This window comes from Temnothorax nylanderi, unplaced genomic scaffold (genome assembly GCF_030848795.1).
Source record: "Temnothorax nylanderi isolate EJ_2023f unplaced genomic scaffold, tnyl_v1.0 TNYL_tig0342_pilon, whole genome shotgun sequence".
Lineage (NCBI taxonomy): Eukaryota > Metazoa > Arthropoda > Insecta > Hymenoptera > Formicidae > Temnothorax > Temnothorax nylanderi.
Window position 1 is genome coordinate 129,101 of NW_027249404.1, and position 26,867 is coordinate 155,967.

A 26,867-nucleotide genomic window follows, 5' to 3' on the forward strand; every position below is an offset into this window, starting at 1 on the left:
ATAAAAATAACAATGACACGTTAACTGTAACGCGTTACTTCCTATGCCTGTATATACAGGATAGCTCCGAACGTTCCGACCAGACTGAGATTTTATAGGAAATTTAATTCTGAACAAAAAATGTCCTATAAAAATAAAATAATTTTTTAAAACTAAAATAGCACTGTAAAATAGTACATTTAATTTTATGAAAGAAAGATTTTTATTTTTTATTTTTATTGAATTTTTTCCAACTGTATTAAGTTTTATTTTTTAAATTTCTTTTTCTTTTTACTTTCTGTTCTTTCTTTCATCCTCCTATGGTGGTGCAGAAGGACGCTTGTGTCGACTTAAGTCACCAAATAAAAAGCATTCTTTGTTCATTATAAATAATAGTTATTATCTAATAATCAATCTATTGATTTTATAATTTTTATTTCGTAACTTACCATTTTTTGGAAGAATATGGGATTTTTTAGTTTTCTTTCAAATTCCAATAATTGTTCATCAGTATGGAAAGGCAACGTAACATTCTCTTCGTTTTCTTCATTTACTACTTGCGTTTCCCGATTTTTTTCAATTTTGCTCATTCTATCATCCAAACTTTTTGTTCTCCTTAATATTGTCAGTATACTTTTTACCAAAAATTTCTTAAAATCTGGAAAAAAAGTAATATTTAATTTCTTTTAATCTCCTTTAGAAATACATTTAATAATACTTTTTAAAATAAATTGTACCATTATCAGATAGATCACGAAGGACATTACACTCGGATGCAATTTCTTCTTTTGGAGAATCAGAACGTTCGAAATGAGATGGCAGAGACTTTGTACTAGTAGACGAAGCTAATATATTAGGCAGAGTTTCACCTACAATTCATTAAAATTTATCCATAATTAATTAATTAATTTTGAAATGAAAATACAAGTGGGATGTATTATTTCTACAAAATACGAAAAAGTAGAAAAGACTGAGCAAGCAGAAACAAAATTTAATAAAGTTTTAACAATAAGTAACAATAAAAACTTACTCGTTTGTACATTCCGTTGTGCTTTGTCAGTTGTTGATGTTGAAGCTTCGTATTACAAAGGTGGAAGAGACGATTGCGATGAAAGTGAAATTGGTTCCTTGGGTAGTGATGGCAATTGTACAATCTTTTTAGTTTGACTAGATATTCCTTCTTTTCTCTGTTCATAGTGGCAATCTGCTAATTTGTCTTGAGCTCGTTCCCAAGTATCTTAACAAAAGAAAAATTGAAAGATATCTTATAATTTTTAAAGCTTGTTACAATAGATATTTTATTTGAGAAATATGCACAAATCCTCTAAAAATATATTGGCAGATTAATCTTATTAAAATAATAATTTGATTAAATATATATAAATTTACCTGCCGCGCCAAAAATTCGCTTTATTTTACACGTATCCCATGTTTCAGTTCCTGGTGGAAGTTGTGATTTTACAAGTAATTTATCCAAGGTATATTGGGATTTGATATGGCCTGGCCAAATGCTTTCGTTTCCATAATTATTAATCCAAGAAGACGGAATTATTTGTAACCCGTCAGAAAATTCGACGATGCTATACTTTTTTTGTGTCGTAGACATATTTTTCTAAGAAGTATAATAATATATTGGATCAGTAATACATTATTTAATATACATGTAAATATATTTTTCACTAACTTAAGTATTGCACGTGTACAGAAGGCGTCAATAATGCCTTCCCAGCTAAAATTGCTACGCGCAACGCATCTAGCCATTCGTGCATCATGACTGTTGGTTCTTGGAGAACCGGCAACGTCGCGGAGAGCTGTCAGTGTTAACTCAGTGCGGAAGAAAGGTTATCAAGCATGATTACCACGTGGAAATCGTGGTCCATAACCTTCCATCGTCTAGAAATATAAGGAGAGGTAAGAAATACATATTAATATATAAATAATATGTTTGCAATAAATACATTTTATATATTTTGAATAAATATATTTGCAGATTAGCGGAAGTCGGCAAACTGGAAACGCCAAAGTTACAGAGGAAATACAAGGGATAAGTATTCATAGTTATTTATAATTATAATACAGATAAATATATCATCATGCAGATAATCAGTGCATTTAATTACAGAAAGGATAACAACAATTATATATAACAGTGTTGGCGAGAAAGAAGTAACAAAGGCAGGACACACACGTTTTAACAAGTTTTGATTGATCAACATTATTGTCCTTACATAGTAAGCATCGTCCAGAAAACTTATCTTGCTACAGTGATTAACACGCAAAGTAATATTTATATGCTGCTTTTAGCATGCTCAAACAGAGGCAGTTATTTTCCTGAGCAATCATGAAAGCAGTCGCGGCTTATACGCTATTCCAGGATTAGATTATGTCGCTCATAAGGACGTATTGCTGTATACTACGATTGAGAAAGCGGCACTGCAACACGAGCTGTTCGATAAGTTTCTGACCTATCATCCGGACAAGTATACTGGGTGAGTCAGTAACAAAGACAAATGTTTTATTTTATTTAGCAAAGAGAAACTAATGAAAATACGATACGTGGTTCATACAAATTATTGTCTCTCGAGACATTGCGGAGACAGGCTGCGTGACTCATTAGAACCATGTATCGTATTTTCATAATTATCTTTGAATACGCAAAGAATTTAAATCGCCCGACCAAAGTCTTGTATCCTTCCTGGCCTTCCAACCTGGGAGTATCAATTCGAAGATGCTTGGTTCGCGTCGGAGAAGACATTCGTCGGACTTGACCACCGTATTGTTTTTTTAAATTTAACTTTATCGACTATCGTATAGTTTAATTTATATTGACTGACATATCTATATAAACTTGACAGATCTATTTTGCGTTTAACTTTTAATATTGCGCTGATGATGACCAAAAAAGGGTCGAAACGTTCGCAAATTTAAAAAAACAATACGGTGGTCAAGTCCGACGAATGTCTTCTCCGACGCGAACCAAGCATCTTCGAATTGATACTCCCAGGTTGGAAGGCCAGGAAGGATACAAGACTTTGGTCGGGCGATTTAAATTCTTTGCGTATTCAAAGATAATTATGAAAATACGATACATGGTTCTAATGAGTCACGCAGCCTGTCTCCGCAATGTCTCGAGAGACAATAATTTGTATGAACCACGTATCGTATTTTCATTAGTTTCTCTTTGCTAAATAAAATAAAACATTTGTCTTTGTTACTGACTCACCCAGTATACTTGTCCGGATGATAGGTCAGAAACTTATCGAACAGCTCGTGTTGCAGTGCCGCTTTCTCAATCGTAGTATACAGCAATACGTCCTTATGAGCGACATAATCTAATCCTGGAATAGCGTATAAGCCGCGACTGCTTTCATGATTGCTCAGGAAAATAACTGCCTCTGTTTGAGCATGCTAAAAGCAGCATATAAATATTACTTTGCGTGTTAATCACTGTAGCAAGATAAGTTTTCTGGACGATGCTTACTATGTAAGGACAATAATGTTGATCAATCAAAACTTGTTAAAACGTGTGTGTCCTGCCTTTGTTACTTCTTTCTCGCCAACACTGTTATATATAATTGTTGTTATCCTTTCTGTAATTAAATGCACTGATTATCTGCATGATGATATATTTATCTGTATTATAATTATAAATAACTATGAATACTTATCCCTTGTATTTCCTCTGTAACTTTGGCGTTTCCAGTTTGCCGACTTCCGCTAATCTGCAAATATATTTATTCAAAATATATAAAATGTATTTATTGCAAACATATTATTTATATATTAATATGTATTTCTTACCTCTCCTTATATTTCTAGACGATGGAAGGTTATGGACCACGATTTCCACGTGGTAATCATGCTTGATAACCTTTCTTCCGCACTGAGTTAACACTGACAGCTCTCCGCGACGTTGCCGGTTCTCCAAGAACCAACAGTCATGATGCACGAATGGCTAGATGCGTTGCGCGTAGCAATTTTAGCTGGGAAGGCATTATTGACGCCTTCTGTACATACGTACGAATTCGAAACGTGGAAATGTCTTCTCTACTTACGAGATTCAGACTGGATACAGTGGCAACGACACAGGCTAGAGAAACAAATGCCACACTCGCGACGCGACGGATCATAATCGCGAAACATAACAAAAGCGCGATTCGCCGAAGCGCACGACAAGCGCACGAAGGCTGCATTTCGAAATTCACTTTCAGTACTGAAAATCTATAATGCAATGTACGTGACATAAACCATAGATTTGTAGTACTGGCAGTGAATATCGGAACTCAGCCGAAGTCTACACCATAGTAAAGCGTGTAAGAGCAGGGTTATCACAACTCACAGGATGTTAGATTGCGATGTTAGATAAACGGTATCGCGCGAGAGCGAGAAACTGTGCTGACCACGGGACGGGCTTTTTTGGTTAGGGTACGGATACGCGCGAGGCGAAAGCGAACGACGACGTGACAGCGGGCGGCGAGCCGCGCGGGCGAGCGCAAACGGCGACATAGACTTTATATTACGAAAGAAATATATATATCTGTAATTTTTCAAAATATAATATACATTATTGTGTTATAATGTTGCTAATATCTATATAGTAACATTTCCTAAAATATTGAAATTACAATATTTCAGCAATATATTGGAACATTTCTTATAAAATATTTAATTAACAATATTTTAGCAATATATTGCAACGTTACTTAAAAAATATTAAATTAACAATATTGCAGCAATATTGCTGCAATATTCGTAATATTGTGCAACATGAAAATATTGCTGCAATGTTGCTGCAATATTTCGTGCTGTAGGGGCTACCACTTCCACGTGCTCACCAAATTTGTGAAATTTGGAAAGAAAAACTGCAATCTCGCCCAAAAATTTGCCGCTCCCAAAAATCTGCCGCCCTACGCTTCAGCGTAGTTAGCATATAGGGTAAATCCGTCACCTACAAACGCTTGGATCGACGATTACTAGCGCGACTCAAATAATACGCCACTTTCGAGACGAGGTTAGGGACTCGGAACACAACGACCTGCTCTGCGTAATCCGAAACAAAGCTCTTGCCGCAAGGACACGACCGTGCATGCACGCTCACGTGGCTGTGGCTCACGATTCGATGCGTGCAACGCTCTCGGTTCCCTGAAGCGCCACCGCTAACAAATGCCTGCGCTTCCGCACAGTAAAGAATAATCTCATTATTTAGTAATATTTACGAAATTTAGTAATACTTACTAAATTACCAAATTGCTTACTAAATAATTGAGTAACTGTCACCAAATCATTCAGATAACGCTTTTTCATACAATTTAGTACTAATTATCAAACTGTTTGTTATTTATCACTAAGCTATTTGATAATAAGTACTATATAATTTAGTTGGCTCAACTAAACGCAAAATTGGCTCTTTCAAAATGTTTATAATTATTACAAAATGTTTTGTTATTAATATTATATTCGGTAATAATAATCAAATATTTTAAAAAGAACTATTACTAAATGTATCTCACAAGATTACCAAGAATTTTTCTTTCCATGCGGGTGAACTGCGAGCGAGAGTGCCTCTCCGTCGAAGCAAGCTCTTTTATAAACGAGCTTTCTCTCGGCAATCACCAATGGATTTAAAGCGTTGGCGGTGACCTCAGGTCTTCATGTGCGATTGGCGGCCAAGGGGCCCGCCACGCATTGATTCGCACCTGATATGCGCGAGGCGCGGATTGTGACGAGCGATTGGCAATCGGCTGTCTACGTCACCGCAACATGCCGACTCGAGACGAAATACTGTTAATCGGCCGTTAACAATTGTTGTTGTTTGTCACGCCAAAGAGTGTTTATAACGTGGGTTTTTCTATCGCACAAGAACATAAAAACAAAGTTCGAGAAACGTCTTGAGCATTAAATAATGTTCTTGGAAAAGCCCATGTTATAATGCAAAGCACAAAGAAATTACATATGCTTATATATTTTATTGAATAACGAAGGCACACGCATTGTGCCTTTTCGTGCGACGAAATCGATGCACGCTACGATGAAATCGCGATCTCAAACAGAAATAATATTCTAACTTTTAATTCAAAACATTCAATTAAGAATTAAATTTTTAATTTTTAATTAAACTTTAATTACATTAAAATTTTAATTAATTTCTTACAACTCTGAAACTAACAAGCCTTATGTTATTCGTGGACCGCAGTTACAAGTTTTCTTAGAACAACTTCGTAATGTGGCACAAGTGCGTCCTAAATTGGAAGACGCTGATACGTTAACTGATGAAGAATTTGAATGTTTGTTTCCAATAAATAAACAACAATTTGAAGATCTTTTCACATATTGCGAAACAGTTCCTGAAGAACATGGCTTACGGTATATTAGGAGAAAAGGTTTAATGATATTTTTATGTAAGTTGAGACAAGGCTTATCAGATGAATTCTTAAAGGTACTTTTTAATTGTTCCAGTAGACAAGCTGTTAATATGGCAGTTAGTACAGTTCGGAGATCATTATCAAGAAGGTTTGTACGCGAAAATATTGGCTTAGAAGCTATTAATAGAGTAGATTTTATAAATCAACATGTAACACCTTACGCTAATGAACTGTATAATGAACAACCTAATATACCAAGATCTATCGTATATGTGATGCAACTTACGCGTACATTCACAAAAGCAGTAATTTTCGTGCATTAAGACAGTCTTATTCTATGCATAAAGGTAGACACCTATTAAAGCCAACATTAATTGTAGCGACTGATGGATATATTTTAGCTATATTAGGGCCATGTTTTTCAGATTATTATTGTAATAATCATTATTGAATGATGCAATTTTTCAAAATGAATTTGTGAGAGATGCACAAGCCTTATCTAACTGGTTTCAAAATGGAGACATTTTTTTGGTGGATAGAGGATATAGGGACGTTATACCGCTTCTTCAGCATTTGGGAATTAACTATAAAATGCTTTACTTGAACGTGGGCAGCGTCAGCTCACAACGGAAGATGCAAACAATACAAAACTTGTAACAAAAAACAGATAGATAGTTGAGGCGAGAAATGGACATCTCCGGACGATTTTTAAAATCTTTGAACATACGTTTAATATTCAAAATGCAGGGCATATTGGTGATTATTATAGAATCGCTGGAGCACACACAATTATTAACAAATACCATCCCCTTATTCATATGCAAGGAGCCACTGTTGAAACTGCTAGAGAGATGTTACAACGAGCACGAACAGCAAATGTAGTACAAGCACGATTAGACATTGATAATAATTGATAATCTACTGCTAGCTAGATATACTCACAATCAGTAAAAAAGATTAAATAATCAAGTACTCGATTTTCCGCGGCTTGATATAGATTACCTACGAAGTCTAACAGTAGGTATTTATCAGGTTAATCTAGCTCCAGGATACATACAAGATAAGCTGCAAAGAGACGGAGATGATGAACTACAGATTGATACATTATTGAATGAAAATAATCTTATAAAAATCAGGGTTTATTCTAAACTTCGTCATTCTACAAAACACCAAGTTCTTACAGCATATTTCAATCAAAATGATATAACGGAAGAAGACGAAAACATTATAAGCGGATACTATTGTACTTGTCAATCTGGAGCAAGAACGCTTGGTACATGTGCATACGTTGCGAGTGTACTATGGTATTTGGGTTATGCACGTCATCAGCCATATGTCAAATATCCTCAAAGCAATCTGTTATATATAACAATATATGCAGCACATAGAGCAGACCCAGAAGACCCTTAATGTTAACAAACAAGTTATGGATTACTAGAATAAAACAGAAATCTAGCACCCCGAACGTGAAAGGCGAGGGGACTCACGTTAATAAAGCACCCTGAACGTGAGAGGTGAGGGGACTCACGTTAATAAAGCACCCCGAACGTGAGAGGCGAAGGAACTACAATATTATGTATATGCGTATGTAGTTGTATGTGCGCGTATATATGTGTGTATGTGTATGCTCGAGTGTACCCATGTAAACGTGTAAAATAAAGCTTATGTTACTTGTATTTTTTCCTAATAGTTATAAGCACTTACTTCTTCTTCCAGCCTCTTCTTCACACATACACATACACACACACACGTGCATATAAAAAACACAGATACATTTATAAACATATCAAATACTATAATATATATCAACTAACCCTTATGGAAAAATACACTCAACTTTTGGTGTTAACCGTTAAAAAAACACCAAAGAAAAACCCTTAAAGTTGGGTATGATTTCGGACCGCCAATTGAAGGTTAACCATCATTTGAAGGTTAACTTTCAATTGGCGGTCCGAAATCACACCCAACTTTAAGGGTTTTTCTTTGGATGATGGTTAACCTTCCAAGTGATAGTTAACCTTCAATTACCCATACAGGACAGGAACCTTTCAGAGATATTTAAAAAATGTTTCATCTGATGAAGTTGAAACATGTCATAAATATTTCAAAATGTTTCTGCAACATCTCTGAGACAACTCTGGAATAGCAAAATGTCCGCGATTCTCACACTTGAAACCTTTCTGAAAGTGTGTTGAAAGATTTCCGAAATATATTGCCGTATTTTTTTTATTCGGGCGGTCACCCATCCAAGTAGTAACCGCACTCAACGTTGCTTGACTTCCATGATCGAACGGGCTAGTGACGATCCTCTGGTTCTGATGCTTAATTCCTTTTCGTTCGTATTGTATATAAGCATCTTTAGTGTTCAAAAATTTGAAATTATTTATTAACTGGCAAATATTAAAAACAACGCAACAACAATTGATATGTTATGAATATTAATATAAAAGATTCATATATTATTACATAATATAATATAATATTAATAATTAATATCTGAGAAAAGCAAAAAGTCCTACATATGAAGGGTGTGGTTACATCCCTTAGAACCATTTTAGGGCTGCAATTAAAATTTTCTAAATTCGTCTATTTACTTCTCCTATATGTTGCGACCCGTTTTCCTTCGGTCTCGCTAGCCGAAGGGGCGCTGCCGCAAATTAACTGCTAAACAGACGATAGCTCGCGATCAATTCCTCCAAAATACTTCCCGTATAGGTTCCTCCCGACGAAAGATTCCAAATGGGCGCCAGGTGCGATTACGCGCACCACGTTTCGACAATTCAGTTCCCGAGATCCGTTTCTGCAGCCTCGACACAAGCTCAGGGCGTAACGTTCGTTTGTGGAGGAGTGAAAAGGGGGCGTAGCGCAATCGGCACAGATTAAAGTATAACAATGTATTGGGTGTACAACTTAATTCGGTCCGTTTTTTTGCTTGAAAAACGCATTTATTTGAACGATAAAATGAATTAATACCTTATTCAAAGTACTGTCCATCGCTAGCCACTACTTTTTCCCATCTTTCTGGCAATTTATGGATTTCGTCGCGGAAGAAGCGTTCATCTTTTGAAGCCAAGAATGAATCGAGCCAATTTTTGATACCCTGTTCTGAAGTGAAGCGTATTCCAGTCAAAGCGTTCTGCATCGATCGAAACAAATGATAGTCGGAAGGGGCAAGGTCTGGGCTATAAGGCGGGTGAGCCAGAACTTCCCATCCGATATTTTCCAAATAGTTTTTAACCGGAACAGCAACATGAGGCCGAGCGTTGTCATGGTGAAAGATTATGGATTCGTGTCTGGTCACATATTCTGGACGTTTTTCGGCTATAGCTCGCTTTAAACGGATCAATTGTTGCCTGTAGAAGTCTCCCGTGATGGTTTGACCAGGTTTTAGCAGCTCATAGTGGATCACACCCTTCTGATCCCACCAAATACAGAGCATTACCTTGGCACCATGGATATTCGGCTTCGGCGTTGATGTTCCCGGTTGGCCGGGCTTTACATACGATTTTTTGCGTTTCGGGTTGTCGTAGTGAATCCATTTTTCGTTCCCGGTAATGATTCGATGCAGAAAAGACTTCTTTTTGTACCGTTCAAGCAACATTTCGGACATGCAAAATCGTCGTTCAATATCTCTCGGTTTCAATTCATATGGGACCCAATTTCCTTGCTTTTGGATGTATCCCGCGGCTTTGAGTCGTTTCGAAATAGCTTGTTGAGTAACTTCCAATGTTTTTGCGAGCTCTTCTTGCGTTTGACACGAATCTTGATCGAGTAATGTTTTTAATTCTTCATCTTCAAACTTTTTCGGTTGACCCGAACGCTCTTTGTCTTCAACACTAAAATCACCACTTTTAAATCGTTGAAACCATTCTCTGCAAGATTTATCCGATGGTGCAGATTCACCATACACTTCCACAAGCATTCGATGCGCTTCAGCTGCACTTTTCTTCCAATTGAAACAGAAAATCAAAACTTCCCGCAAATGGTGCTTATTTGGAACGAAACTTGACATTTTCAACGCAGTAAAAATTAAACTTGTTGTGCAAAACTCAAAGGCTTGTAAACAATATTTGGTTGACAGATGTTGACACTTTACGATACAGCAAAAATCAGCTGTCGCCGTCAACCATTTATAGCACCTAGAGCCATCTTTTGAAAACGGCCCGAACTAAGTTGTACACCCAATATATTTCAGAGAAATCATGGACAAAATATAGATGGAATTAAAGTGTCAGTAGGCGCGGTAATCTAACCGGCAGCTAATACACGCGCGGAGCACGTGATAGCATCATGTCCGCGAGGCTCCCCTTCGAGCGGGCACAACATGCTATTCCTGACATAACGCGAACGCAATATATCGCGATTCTCTGAATTAATATTCGCAAAGACGCAACCCTACACAATACCGCAATTATCTCATTAACATTCGCAACCACGCAACACTAACGCAATACGTCCAATCGCACGACGAATACTCCCAAGTACGCAACACTATACCATAAACGCGATTAACACGTTCGCGAGATTTCCCTTCGAGCCAGCGACGATACTTGCCCGCGCAATGCGACACAAAATATCCGCGAGGCTCTCGGTAAGACAACGCAATATCTCCCGAAACGCGCCGTCCGCGGCACGCTCTCACATACGCAACACTACACAATGAACGCAATATCTCCCGAAACGCACCTTTCCCGGTACGCTTTCATACGCGACAAGCATCAAGATTCACGAATACGCAACACGATACATTATACGCTAATTGACTGTCGGCCGCGTTAGAATTTCCGAGGAGGGCCTTCCAATAAACTTTCCAGGTACGATCTCAGCCAACCCCGCGCACTCGATCTCAGCTAAATGCCACGACAAATCTAATCGTCATCCGCGGTAACGGGAGCCGGTCGCCACGTGTAGAGGTTAATCGGATCGATCTACACGGTAATCTAATCGATATTTGCCTTAAATCGTACGAGGCCGTGGCCGAGATCGAGCCCTTAATATCGCGGCAGTACCGGAGTGGAGATCTTACAATTTGCTGCTCGCTGCTGCTCGGCGGCGTCGGGGCACTTTCAAGGGATGTCACCTCGGCTGCGGCTGGTTCGACAGTGACGAGTGGTCGGTCCGGCGGGACCACGCTGGGCCCCCGCGCACGCGCCCCAAGCTCGCAGTTTTCCGCCCCGCCGATTGGTCGTGCGTGCCGCCCTGCTCGCGGCGTCGCTCTCAATGTCCGCCGTTTTCCGCGGTCCCTTCAAATGGCTATTATGTATGCGGGCCCATTGCGGTTTTTAGCCAGGCTGGCCGGGCCATGACTGTGCCGCTCGGCCCCTCGGTACCGTCGGAGGAAATGTCTGGGTCGTCCACCCGCGCTGCAGTCGCGGTGGTGCACCCTTGGTTGTGCTGCGGCGGGGTCAGGATCGTGCTGTGCGAGACATTTCAATGCGCTTCCTCGGCGGAGGGCCCTGGTGGCCCGCCCGTCGGCCAATCACTCCGTCTCGCGTTCCCCACGTGCTCATCCGTCCCTCGCTGCGACATTAGTCGTTACATCTCTCCTTCATCATCGATCCCCCGCTCCGGCACCACCTGTTGTTTCTATAAAATCTAACTTAAAATATAATTAGCGCAATTTACCGTTCCCTACTCGAGTCGAGGCGCCATCCCCGACCTTCCCCTCGGCCGAGCTACCGTCTGGGCGGTGGACGCGACAATGTCACGTCACAATGTGTATAAAGTTTCATTGAAAATTCAATTGAAAGGTTTGCAAAATTATATTTTATGAAATGTTTCCGAAATAACTTAATTAAAAGTTTTTAACTTTATTGCGTGAGAAAGGTTTTAGAAACAGCTCAACTGAAAGATTCATAAAATTATTTTATGTGAAACGATTCAGAGATAACTCAACTAAAAGTTTTGAAAAATTATCTTCATGTGAAAGGTTGAAATGTTTTTGAAACCTTTTTGGAAGCTTTCTGCAACAATATGTGCTGTATGGGTAATGGTTAACCTGGGGGACTTCCGGTTGGAACGTTGGAGTGAGTGGACGGCTCGAGGATGGAAGAGCGGTGAGATTGGAGGAAAAGGAAGGAAAAAGGAGGGAAGTCAGCGGGGGATGGGTGAATCGATAAAGAGAGTATGGAAGATGATGAGGAAATGAAGGAGGTGAGAAGAATGGAACGTGAGAGGAGATATAGAGGAATTCGTAGATGAAGAAGTTTGGAGGTTAGGACGGAGCCGGGCGTGACGAGCGGGGGGAGACGAGAGAGGGGAGCAGCGCAGATGTGGACACGGAACTATGAAGCATGAAGATGGCGCTGAGGTGAGAGGGACGGGCGCCGGCTAGGGCCGAGACAGCGTGGGGTGCCGGCCCCTCCAAAAGAGTGGGTTGGCACCACTGCGGGACGTCGAGGCGCGGCATTAGAGCGCGCGGATGACAGTGAGGAATGGAAGGATCGAAAGGAAGAATCGATAGAAGGAAGCGATAGAATCGAGAGAAAGAGGAAAGAAACGCACGTGGCAGCAGCAGAGTGGTCGAGCTTTGAGAAGAAGTGGATAATAGTAGTAGAAAGTAAGCGGAAAGCTGATTGTAGAAGGAATAGTACAATAAACTTGGAAGGAGCAAAGGTAAAAAGTAGTGGTGAAAGAGGTAAGTACCGTAGAGGAGAGAGAGAGAGGGGGGTGAGAGGAAGACAGAGCAGGGGAAAGGAGAGTGAGTAATTGTATGAGTTACAGATGGAATTCAGAGGAAAATTTATAATGGAAAAGGAGGCGATGGAAAGGATGGAGAAGGATTTGAAGCGGGAGATAATGAGAGAGGTCAAGGAGGGCTTTAAGAAAAGAGATGAAGAAATAAAGAACCAGAGAGAGAAAATAGAAAGCTTAAGAAGAAAAGTGGAGAGGTTAGAGCAGAGTGCGGGAAAAAGGAAGAGGGACGATAGCGAGGAGCGGAAGGGTAAGGCAGAGGCAAAGAATTGGTGGGAGGATGAATACGAGGGGAACGAGGAGGAGGAAAGGAAGAAGAATGTGATCCTAAGAGTCGAGAGAGAGAGATGGATCGGAAAGGGAACAAATTGGGAGAAAGTAAAAGAGCTATTTGAGAAGGGATTAAAGGTAAGAGTAGAGGTAAAAGAAGTAAGCGTGATAGGACAGAGGGGGGTTTGGTTGACGGTATTAGTGAAGATGGGAAGTGAGGACAAACGGAGGGTCTTGGAGGCGAGGAGAAGGGAAGGGTACAGGCTCAAGGTTAAAGTGGCGGAGGATAGGTCCGTAGAGATGAGAATAAGGGAAAGGGAGGAGAGTGCGAGGAGAACAAAAAGGACGGAGGAGGATAGAGCGGTTTGGAGGAGGACTGAGGAGGACGAGATCACGAAAAAGAATGGAGGAGAGTCTACTGATGGAGTCGGGTGAGGATGAGGAGGACAAGAAGGGAAAGTAAGTGAAGAAGTCTGGCAGGAAGGAAGGAGGCAGAGAGACGTGGGTGGGGAAAGTAGAGGGAGGAGGACTGAAGGATGCCGGAGGAAACGGGAGGGAAAAAGAAGAGTAGGAGGGATGGAAAAGTAGGAGGGAATTTGGAGGGAAAAGAGAGAAAAAGGAAGATAGAGGGTATGACGGCAGGGGAAGGGGAGAGGAGAAGGAGAAGTGAATAGGAGGTAGTGTTAACGCAATCTGTTTCAGAGTCTGAGGACAGGGAAGAACCGAGACAGGATGGACGGAGGCGGAGGGACGCAGACGCGGAGGAAGCGGAAGAAGACAAGCAGAAAGGGGAAGGAGGAAGGGGGAGGGTTGGGGAACTAGTCTAGTTGTAAAGTCGTAAAATGGCCAGGCTAAGGGGGTGTGATCTGTAAGAGGTTTGGGTACGTTCCTCACAAAAACGCCTTGTAAATCCTGCGAGGATATGCAATAAACTTATCTAACTAACTAATGGTTAACCTTCAATTAATGGTTAATCCTTAAAAATTACGGTATAAACCCTAAAAATATGAAGCCTCAAATGAAAGTAACAAAGAGAATAAACCCCATATTTAAATGTTCTTAATTTGCTTCTGCCGATAATATATATCCGCAAAAGAGAACACCACACACTATGCAAAGTTTATATTGTATATATATATATATATATATATATATATATATAATAAGGTTTTATTTCTCGTGTGCCAATGATTTCCACCAATTATCTCAGAAAGTATTGGTTTATTGGAAAAGTGTTTTAGGTAAAAGTTGAAGGGTTTGAAGGAGACCGCAGTAGACGATTTTATTAGATTTTGGGTCCGGGGCCTGTATTGAGCCCAAGTCAAATTTTTAAAATAAAAACCCCTATTTTTTATTGTATCATCTTTCTCTACTAATAAATTTGAACAACTTTTGTCTGAAACATTTTCTTATTTGCCCAATACTTTTTGTGATATTCAAGGAAAACTTGGTAACTTTTTCAATATTTAGCTTATGATATCTTGATAATTGTTTGCCAGAGGAAAAAATGGTAGGGGAGACCGGGGCAAACTCGACACCGGGGCAAACTTGACACTAGGCTTTTTGCCAATTTAAATCTATTGTAGAAACTTGCCTTTCCTACTGTAAATGCGTCTTTATGTGCCAGTATTATCAACGGAATTTGGTAACATTCTAAGTTATAGTGTAATTTTTAACGCGACATAAGCGTTTTTGATAGTGAAAAGTAATTTTTCTGATCTCTCAAAAATGTCTACTCTTTCATCGAGTTTTACTCTTGCGAATCTACCGGTAAGTGATTTTGATGGGAAATTCGATGCTTTATACGAATCCGATAATAGTTTTTGCATATTTTCAAAATTTTTATATTTTGGGAGTAACAAAAGTAAAAAACGACGTTCGGGGCAAAGTCGACGGGGAAAAGTCGACACGCTGTTTTATTGGCTCCCAATAATAAACGATGCTTGTGATGCAGCTATATGGCCCATGACAAATGTGTGCACACGTGTAATCACGAATTTACTTGCATAAATTGTTTTTCAGACATGAGTTTAGATGAAAATAATTGAATGTTCAACAATTTTTGTTCTCATTATTTCCAATGATTGTTTTACTTAATTCCAAATTTTTGTACTTTCTAAATTCACGATAAACAAATGTATATTTAGTTTCAGACAATGAAAAATAAGTTCCAGATCAAATTGTGTCGATCAGGCAAAGGAGTTTACCCCGGCATTTTTCAATTTGAAAATTTGTCTTCGCGTCACTTTCCTTTCCTGGGGGCAAAACTAAGCGACGTACAGCAAAATTTCCTTAAGCAATTTTGTACCTGAAGGAACGCTCTTTAAATGTGTACCATTAAATTTGCTTGAAAATTTTAATTAATTGTTGAAAATTGCCTTTGAAAAAATTGTGTCGAGTTTGCCCCGGTCTCCCCAATAGAAGACTTTTTTTGACTTGATTTTGTTTTAAGAATATGCTGTTGCAATAGCACTCCAATTTTTTTAAATACTTGTAAACACTCCAAGAAGATGCATACACAAATATTTAAAAAAAATTGGAGTATACTATTGCAACAGCACATTTTTAAAATAAAATTAAGTTAAAAAGTCCTCTGTACCATTTTTTTTCTCTGGCAAACAATCATCAAGATATCACAAGCTAAATATTGAAAAAGTTACCAAGTTTTCCTTGAATATCTCAAAAAGTATTAGGCAAATAAAAGAATTTTTCAAACAATAGTTTGTAACGGCCTAACTTTATCGTCGAACGCGGGCTAGTTTGCCGGATCGGGAGTTCGACGGAAAGGCCCAGAGACAATAATCAGTTGAGTCGCATACGAAATGATTTATTCAGTATTATGGTCTACAAATGCTGGCGGCGCGATATTACAATAGGTTACGGAACGTGGTGTATTATAGCGGCCGGATAGTGCAGGCGCACTCCGGCGCGATGCAGCGATATAGCGGAAACGCGGGGTTACGGCAGATTACGGACTCGGTATATTACAACGGCGGGATAGTGCAGGCGCACTCGGTGCGGCGCGGCGCGAGTGGAACGCGGTATCACAATAGCTTATGGACTCGGTATATTACAACGGCGGGATAGTGCAGGCGCACGTCGGCGCGATGTGGCGCGATAGCGAAACGCGGTATTACAAGAGCTTATGGACTCGGTATATTACAACGGCGGGATAGTGCAGGCGCACTTCGGCGCGATGCGGCGCGATAGCGAAACGCGGTATTACAAGAGCTTATGGACTCGGTATATTACAACGGCGGGATAGTGCAGGCGCGCTTCGGCGCGATGCAGCGATATAGCGAAACGCGGTATTACAAGAGCTTATGGACTCGGTATATTACAACGGCGGGGTCGTGCAGGCGCGCTTCGGCGCGATGCAGCGATATAGCGAAACGCGGTATTACAAGAGCTTATGGACTCGGTATATTACAACGGCGGGGTCGTGCAGGTGCACTTCGGCGCGATGCAGCGATATAGCGAAATGCGGTGCATGTGCACTCGGCGCGGTCGGGCGGGACGGAAACGCGGTATCCGTAGAAACGCGGTATGATTTTACTGAGCGGGCGCGAGAGGTATAGCGAGATGACACGAGTATGCGAGGAGCATCCCGGAGGAGCACGGAGTCCCGGGGCAGCGGCAGTGAGAGTCCTCGTTGCGAGGCTGAGCGTGCTCGACCCCGCGTAACCGTGCCGTCGGGAGTTCGGTTGGATGGAGTTCGGGGGACACCTGAGAGCCCTCAGTCGAGACGCGGAGCTCCGAACCTCGTTTAGGGTGTCGCCCTAGGATTTGCTGGGTAGGCTTTGTCGGGAACAGCGGAATGCTGGCGAGAAGACGAAGTGTTCGCTCTTGCCGGAGCGCCGGTTTATATACCGGCGCGGCGGGTCTGCTCGGAGGGAGGCCGACCGCCAGGCGAGCCGCGTAGGGGTTACGCTTACGCGCGCTCGCCTTCGGGGCGAGTCGGCTCTCTCCGGCGCTCGTCGGCGCCGTGCGGGTCGGCACCGGTGCTGCGTTTAGCCCGCGCACACGGTGCTTGTGGAGCGTTTTAAAAATGTGGGCGCACCGCGCCCTATCCTCGCCCGACGGAAGATCGGTCGGGCGGCATCCGGCGGGTGGCGGCCGGGAACGATGTTTCTCAGGGGTGCATCGTTACAAGTTGTTCAAATTAATTAATAGAGAAAGATGGTAGAATAAAAAATAGGGGTTTTTATTTAAAAAATTTGACTTAGGCTCTATTGGGCTCAATACAGGCCCTGGATCCAAAATCCAATAAGATCGTCTATTGGCCCCCTTCGAACCTTTTAATTTTTATCTGAAAGACTTTTCCAATAAACCAAGTCGTCAATTGACACTTAACGAAGATTAACACAATAACATTTAAACGACACCCAACGATAAAAGGATCATGACGACACTGATTAAATCGACATAGAACATTATAGGTTAACACCCTGTTAACACCAAACCAACATCCAACGATGAGGATCAATCTCCAACCTACACTAAACATTGAGGCTTAATCCCCAACCTACACTTATCATTGAGAATAAACTCCCAATATACACTCATCATTGAGGATTAAACCCACAACTTACCTAAACCTTAATGGTCAACACTCAATCTACACCTAAATTTAAGTGTTGACACTTAACTTTGATGACAAACACTAAACTTACGCCCAAATTTGAGTGTTAACTCTCAAATTTGGGTGTAAGTTTAGTGTTAACACTCAAATTTGGGTGTTAACCATCAAAGTTGAGTGTACTTTTTCATAAGGGAAGTGCATATTATGTAGAATTTTTCTCGGTTTAATAAAAAAAGACTAATTTAGAATATCAGTCAAATAATGCTAAAATTCAACACTTTAGATGGCTGTAGCTCAAAAACGGTCTATTATTTAACTTTGAGCTTATTACATTTTTTGTTCGGGAGGTTATAAGCAACATATGTGAAAACTAGACAATTTAACCGAGGGCTAAAATCCCTATGTTTTGTGCGGGGTCCTTTGATATTTAATTAAATATCTTTGATATAATTATATAAAATAAATTATGATAAAGATATAATTAGCAAAAAACAAGTATTCTTTATGAACAAAAAAATGTTATTTATTTGTTATAAAAGCATTTTCATCAATTCGCCTTATATCTAAAATACAAAAAACAATCACAGAAATATAAGTTATTTCGTACATTGTAAGCTTATAGATAATGGATAAACAAAAGTGAAAAATTCTCAATTTGATTATTATTTATGGCGTCAGTATAGCCACTTATTAATCGGCTTCGCTTGCCGTGTGTTCGCTCGCTGAGGATAGGAGGCGCAGTATATGGAGCCGTGAATGACGAGAGCTGTGATGTATAATATATACAAGTGTTTATTCCTATCTCTATGTACAGTGGTTTCTATTTATAGCTTGTTTGAATGTGGCCCTGAAAAGGGCCGTTTTCGTGGAGTATCATGTGGCCCTGAAAAGGGCCGTTTGATTCCGCCTTACAGCGGTGAGCGCTCACTCCAGAGGAGGCACGGCGATGTTCGCGTCCGGTGGAGTGGTTGGCGCGGCCCCCACGGCCCGGGCTTCCTCCAAGCCGGAGGTGTACCGGGCGGCGTGTAGGAGGCTCGGCGGTCAGTATCCGGATCGTCGGTCTGCGTGGCTTGCGTAGCTGTGGGACTCGGGATACACGCCTGGATCCTCTCTCGGTCGTTGGTGTCTCCTACTCGCTGTCGGTTTGTGCCTCGGAGTCGCTAGTGCGAGGCCGGACTTGGAGGCCTCGGTGGACACGTGCCGGGGGCACAGTCTGCGTCCCCTGCGAATATTGATCTCCGGGCGATGGTGGCAACGGCGACAGCAGCGGAGGCACCGTCCAGCGAGGAGAGGTGTATCGTCGGAGGCGTATGTCCCACGTTGTCAGCAGGTCCATAGGAGGCCTGGTGAGTGGCCACGGCGGCGAATCCAGGCGGATCAGCGTCCACGCAACAGGGCGTACGTCCTGTGGCTGCTCCGGCTGTTTCGGCGGCAGCGAGGTGCGTGGAGTCGGCGGCCTCGTAGGGTTCTACTGACGCAGCGTTACGGTTGTCAAAAGGCTCTTTCTTCAGCAGCGTCCTTATCGGAGAACTGCTGAGCGGAAACAGTCGAAAGTGCTTTCGCTGCCGACCTTTATATACAGGTCCTCGTCGAATCTTTCTTACGAGAAAGCTAAGCCGCCTAGTGGTGAAAGCTTGTTGTTATCCTTGTCACGGTGAAAGCACGTATTCACCGCGCGCGGTCGGCTGTCGTGCCGCTGGCGCGCTCGCTCCCGGCAGGACGCGGACAACGGGTTGCCGTTCGGCAGGGGCGCGTTGTATGTAATCGGTGTGGCGGTTGAGGCGCCGTTTGCCAGGGCACTCGCAGCCGCCACATTATTTAATAGCTAGATTACATTAAAAATTTTTGTTGAAGTTATTTGGAGACTTGCATAAATAATTACCAACTTGAATAAGAATTTATTAGAGACTTTATTTTGTACACTTTAATTAATAAGAATTATTTACTGTGGTTATACAGGGTGTAACAAAAAGGTCGGGAAACAGGATTATTTCGGAAAGATGACTTTTCGGAAGAAATGTTTTAGGGTATCAAGTTATCCATTATGTGGTGATATTGGTTTGACCTTGAACGATCTTGAGAAAGTCACATTAAGATCAGATTGAGTTCTTTAAACGGGAAACCCTATTTTTTATGTCATATTCTTGTAACCTTGTAACTTTCCCAAGATTGTTCAAGGTCAAACCAATATCACAATATAATGGGTAACTTAGTACCCTACAACTTTTGTATAAAACATTTTAGTACAAAAGTTGTAGGGTACTAAGTTACCCATTATGTGGTGATATTGGTTTGACCTTGAACGATCTTGGGAAAGTCACATTAAGATTAGATTGAGTTCTTTAAACGGGAAACCCTATTTTTTATGTCATATTCTTGTAACCTTGTAACTTTCCCAAGATTGTTCAAGGTCAAACCAATATCACAACATAATGGGTAACTTAGTACCCTACAACTTTTGTATAAAACATTTTAGTACAGTCATTTGGTGCTAAAAAAGGGGGTTACCTGGAAAGTTTTCCGGGAGTTTTGATATTTGGCATTTTAATAGATTTCGATGTGTTCTTTTGGAATTTTCACTTTGCCACCTCGTATCTTTGCCGCTTACGCCGCCATATTGGAAAAATGGCGCTTAAAAACGGTTTTCCCATAATATCTCCTTTCCGGCTCATTTTACGATGAAAATTGTTATGTAAGAAATTAAACTAGAAAAATTTTCCTTCAATTTATGTCTGTTTTATTTTTTTTGTAAAATAAATAGTTTCAGCGTCCAAGCGCTGCAATGTTTACTCCAACAGGTGCATTGGTGAAAAATATTCTACTATGCGTTATATGTTACATGTATTATATGTTATGTTATATGTTATCTGGGCTAAAGTGCTCCAATATTTGCACGAATTGCAATAGTGCCTGTGATAATATTCAAGTTCGGCTACAAGACAGCGATGAAGAGGAAGAAACGGAAACTGTTTTCGGGCAACTTTATGACAAAATTGAGGCAGAAACTGATAATATAGAAGAGATTCCTATCGCTGATTACAGTATAAAAATTAGAAACTTGCACATTGCTTCCTCAGCATTACAGATTGCTACAATTACTCCTATTTTATTTCGCTCACAAAGCTCTTCTCTGAGGAAGCTTGTATTTTATTCGATGCATAATTATTAGTATTTATTAGTTTGGCTTCCTCATAGAGGAAGTTTTATGAGCGAAATAAAATAGGAGCAATGGTAGCGATCTGTAATGATGAGGAAGCAATGTGCAAGTTTTTAATTTGCACACTTTTTTTAATTTTAAAGGACCCCCCCACCAACCATATGGATTTTGGTTCCCGGCCAAATTGTCTGAAATTTTAGTATGTTGTACTGTTTGACCTCCTGATTAAAAGTCTCAATGGGACCTAGGTCTGAAAATCAATAATTTTTTAGTTATAGAGCTCGGAAGTCTCGTATTGGCCATTGTTGCGTGGTCTCATTGCGGTAGGTTTTGAATGTAGGAATCAGATAATGAATCATTTTTTCGACCTCGCTACTGCTATTTAATTAGTACTATAGTTACTAGAGAGGAACCATACTATATGGGAATTGTAATGTTCAGATAATTATCTGAAACAATCGTTTTTATGACTACTGTCCGTGGTAGATGGTATTTGGGTTCTTAACAAACCGTCGTTTTTTTACGACTAATCCTTCAACGGCTCTTTGTTACAATCAGCTCTCCACCAGTCACGTGCTTACTTTTTTCCGTGGCGAATTTACTGGTTCTTTACAAACAATTGATTTACGACTATCTTAGGTGTTTCATCCAAGCTCTCGTTTTTACTGCTAGTTTTCAAAACAATTATTCGAATTGCTATTTTAAGAGAAGTTTTACTTCAGAGTAAAGACTGCTAACAATATTGCCATCAGTTGTTCTAATGATTATGGTTTCCCCTGAATTCCGTTAAAGTATTTCCTCAAAACAATCATTTTTCAGGCTAGTGTTTCTGGCAATTGTGGTTCTGTACATTGTCTTATCTATTTCCCCTCTTATTATTCTTCTTTTATAAATCTGGTTTATTAACATGGCCGCGAGAAACAATCTGAACTGTTATGTATGTGACAGAGCACTTCCCAGACAACAAATGGCCCGCTTTGATGGCGCAGAACATGAACATAGAAGAGAAATCGCTATTACTAGACGCAATGCTGAAGGTAGAATACCACTTCCTGTAACAGATTTGACACGATTATGCTTGAATTGTAACCGATCTATTCTAGATAAAATTGCGATTTTGGAAGAAAACCCTGATTGCTTGAGACTCAATATTTTAAGACAAACTCGCAATGCAATATGCCTGTTTTGCAATGCAGATACGAATTTGCCGCAGTTAATGATAGGCTTACAATTTGTAAATAGACCGTATTTAGTTGCAGGAAGCCAGATACGGTTATTCTTAGATAGACTACAAACTGCAGTTATTAATAAAAATGTCTTTGAACACGAAAATAATTTCGATGATGATGACTTCAAATGCATTAGTCCTATAACGAAGCCTCAGTTCCAAGATTTATTAACATTTGCGGTCCTGTTAATGTATGGGGGCACCCAAGGAATGTTACTCGAAAAGATTTTCTTACATTCTTATGTAAGTTAAGACAGGGCTTATCTGACAATTTCTTGAAGGTGATATTTTCATACGATAGTGAGGAATCTGTTAATTTGGCAATTACTAAAGTGCGAAGGTCGGTTGGGACGATTTATTCCTCTGAATATTGGGTTTAATGCTATAACAAGAGAGAATTACATAGGACAACATGTTACTGATTTTGCTAATCTATTGTACAATCCTGAACCGAACAACAGCAAGGCAATAGCTTGCATTAATGGTACTTACTTACGTGTTGAAAAGAGTACGAACTTTCGTGCACAACGACAATCTTACTCAACTCAGAAAGGATATAACTTGCTGAAACCTGATTTGATTGTTGCCCCTAATGGCTATATATTAGATATCCAAGGGCCCTATTTTTCTGACGCACAAAACAATGATGCTCGAATTCTCCAAAATGAATTCGAACTAAATGTTCGTGGTATGAGAGAATGGTTTCGAGACGGTGACATTGTCATAGTCGATCGGGGATACCGGGATGCTAGACCATTACTTGAAGGCTTGGGAATAACTTGTAAGATCCCCTCTCTTTTGCCACAAGGTCAGCGCCAGCTGAGCACGCATGAGGCAAATCAATCTCGATTATAGTTACTAAGACAAGATGGGAAGTCAAGGCTCGTAATGGCCATCTCAAATCAGTTTTTAAGTTTTTCCAGAACACCATTTGAATACCACATGTCCCAAATCTTGGAGAATTTTTGCGTATTGCTGGCGCTATTATAAATAAGTACCACCTTCTTATATACATGGAAGAAGCAGATGAAAATCTAGCAAGAGAACTTTTGCAACGAGCGACAAGACCGAACGTTGTTCAACAAAGAGTTGACGATGAAAATCTTAGAGGACGAGGAGGTCAGTGGGTGCGTCTCACAATCAGTCACGAACACATTCTAGACTTTCCTGTACTCGATTTTAACTATTTACGCGATTTAACTGTCGGCACTTATCAGATAAAACTAGCTCCATCGTACGTGCAGGATAAGCTTCAACGTGGTGATCAGGAAGAATTCCAAATTGATGTTCGTTTTAACGATCCTACATTGATTAGAGTACGAGTATATTCGCGTTATCGTAATGTTACGAAGCATCAGCTATGGATCAGTTATATCCAGAATAATGCTAACAAAGATGATGCTGAAAATGTCGGAGAACCTATAACTGGTTATTATTGCACGTGTCAAGCAGGAGCAAGAACATTGGGTACGTGCTCCCACGTATGCAGCGTGCTCTTTTATTTGGGGTATGCCAGACATCATCTAGTCAAATATCCCTCAACAAGTCTATTAGAATCAGTTCAAGATGCAGCAAATAGGCCTCCGCAGAGAAACCTAAATGAATGAGGTCTTATTGTTAGACCTACCCGCGACTTGGTTTCGCCTTAGCCGGCCGGATCGTTCCTGGTCTTGCCTTAGCCGGCTAAACCACCACGATCTCGCCTTAGCCGGCCGGACTCATATGGGGCCTAAAAATCCATCCTGCAACGTCCCCGTCGTAGGTCCTGGACACCGTATCTCATGCTACGGTGACTGAACGCAGGCGATGGTGACGGAATAATGAATCAGAAAACGAAATTGCTGGAATTGCTAATGACGTGTCTAAAAATATTTCCCGCTCTTCTGATTGTACTAAATGTTTTGTCAAAAACATATTTCTTTGTTTCTGCGAGTATATATATGTATGTATGTGTGTATATACATTACATATATATACATATATATATATATGTAAAACCCAAATAACCCACCTCCCAAATCCATTTTTCCCCCAAGGAAGTTTAAGAATGGCAGTATCTTGACTCACAATGAGACCACGCAACAATGGCCAATACGAGACTTCCGAGCTCTATAACTCAAAAACTATTGATTTTCAGACCTAGGTCCCATTGAGACTTTTGATCAGGAGGTCAAACAGTACAACATACTAAAATTTTAGACAATTTGGTCGGGAACCAAAATCCATATGGTTGGTAGGGGGGTCCTTTAATCTTTTTATGAATTGATAGAGAATTAGCTTAGTAGCACAAGTGGGGTTTTACAATCAACGCAATGTCAAATCGATGTTGACTTTGGGAGTTCAGGCTACATGGTCCATATATGGACTTCGCATATAGACCTTTAATCGCGTATAAAGCTGGTTCTAATCAACTAAATCTTAAAGAATTATATATGAAATAAGGATAGAAAGAACTGAAGAATATAATAGAATTATAAATAGCCTGATATCTCAAAATTGACGGGAGTTAGAGCAACCACGGACATTTCTCAAAAAATTCAAAATTTTATGAAGAAAGAACCCTTTTACCGATTATCGCCAAATTTAATACCAACCTTCTTTTAATGATACTCTATATAAAATTAGGTAAATCTGAAGAATAGTGTCCTCCTCACCGATTTCGTTGAACTTAGGCTTAATCGACGCGTTTTTGCACAAAACGACCAAATCTGGCAGAAAAAAGTGTCGCTCTGCAAAGCGAGATATTAACAGTTAAAGTTGACGACTATCAGGTTATGAGACCTGTCATACCGACAAGATGTAGCGATTACGAGCATGCCCCGCGACCACATGCGCATGCTCCGTGGCCGCACGCGCATGCTCCGTAGCGACATATGTAGTGTACTTCGACGCGTCTTACTTAAATAAATATCTTGTCATTTACAACCTGCACATCTTAATTTTACAATGGCATACTCAGTCCAGCAATTAAACAATAATCCGTGGCTTGCGATTCAGGACATCATTGGCAATGCAAATACGTGGCCGAAATTTATACAGCAAATGTTCTGGGATAAAAATTTTACGGATCATAACCGAATGATTATTGTCAATTTTGCATATATAAATGGGGTATCGGAAGAATTTTTGCATGATGTATTAGCTTTCACGCTAAAAAATGCATACACAGCTGAGAGGAAGCGCAATATTGAGTATAGATATCGATATTTAAATCATGAGGTAATTCTTTCAATATTAATTGATAACTATAGCAAACAAGTATATTGTTTTTAATTCTTTGTAGCAATTGGGACAAATGCGACGCAGCCGTGTGTACAGTTACAGCCTTTTCGATAGAGAAATGTTAGATCTTAATATGAATCCAATAAATAAATAAAATTGAATGTGTTATTTTGAAGTTGTGATTTTCATTAAAGCAGATATTTTGTATTTAACTATTTAAAGCGCGTCACTAACCTATGTAGGTTAGTAACGCGCTTTAAAAGTATTTAAGTGTTTAAAGCGCGTCAACTAACCTATGTAGGTTAGTGACGCGCTTTAAACAGTTAAATACTTTTAAAGCGCGTCACTAACCTACATAGGTTAGTTGACGCGCTTTAAACACTTAAATACTTTTAAAGCGCGTCACTAATCTATACGCCGAAGGCGTGTCCTAAAATCGGTGAGGAGGCCAAGCCCCCCCCCCCCTCCGCTCACAATTCTAACAGTTGTCACGTGATCTGCTGCATGCGCGTGCGGCCACTGAGCATGCGCATATGGCTGCAGGGCATGTTCGTAGTCACTACAGCTCGTCGGTATGACAGGAATCATAACCTGATTCCTGTCAACTTTTACATTTAATATCTCGCTTCGCGGAGCAGAGCGACACTTTTTCTGCCAGATTCGGTCGTTTTGTGCAAAAACGCGTCGATTAAGCCTAAGTTCAACGAAATCGGTGAGGAGGCCACTATTCTTCAGATTTACCTAAAATTACATGTATAACTTATATATGTAACTTTTTGAGCAGAAATCGGTAACTCCTTCACCGATTCTCGCCAATTTCAATACCTTCCTTAAATGATATTCTATCCATCAAATAACTAACACATTTTTAAAGCAAAAATCGGTAACCCTTTCACCGATCCTCGCAAAATTCAAAACAACCTTCCTTTAATGATATTCTATATAAAATTACATGTACCTACATCTTATACACTTTTTAAGCAGAAATCGGTAATCCCTTCACCGATCCTCGCCAAATTCAATAACAATCTTCCTTTAATGATACTCTATCCATCAAATAACTTAGGGCAGACCGAGGCGAATCGGATCAATATAAGTTTAAAGCAACCTGACTTCGATACGCGGATCTAGCTCGCGGCATGGCTGGGTTCGAAGGAGGCGCGGAGGAACAGAAGCGAGACGTGGGCTGGCAGAATAAAGCGTATCGTTTTCGATAACAAAATAATAAAAAGTTTATTCTACAGTAACAAATGCTCGCGATGTGCAGAGTCGCGATGCACACGTATTTACAAGCCGTAACCGACGTTTTGTTCCCCGGAAAAAATCTCCCGGAAATCAGTTCCCGGAAAAAATCTCTCCGGAAAAAATCTCCCC

The 26,867-nt window shown here is 40.3% G+C and overlaps 1 protein-coding gene and 2 long non-coding RNA genes across 3 annotated transcripts in view; 2 read left to right on the forward strand and 1 right to left on the reverse strand.

Moving 5' to 3' along the window:
- LOC139781508 (uncharacterized) overlaps positions 1-26,867 on the forward strand; it is a 94,998-nt gene that overhangs the window by 57,195 nt on the left and 10,936 nt on the right. The window lies entirely within an intron of this gene.
- LOC139781509 (uncharacterized) lies at positions 1,708-2,532 on the forward strand. Its single transcript, XR_011720556.1, has 3 exons — positions 1,708-1,890; positions 1,970-2,210; positions 2,284-2,532. It is a non-coding gene; the product is annotated as an uncharacterized lncRNA (long non-coding RNA).
- Positions 3,137-3,959, reverse strand: LOC139781510 (uncharacterized). Its single transcript, XR_011720557.1, has 3 exons — positions 3,781-3,959; positions 3,461-3,701; positions 3,137-3,387 (listed from the first exon to the last, which is right to left on the reverse strand). It is a non-coding gene; the product is annotated as an uncharacterized lncRNA (long non-coding RNA).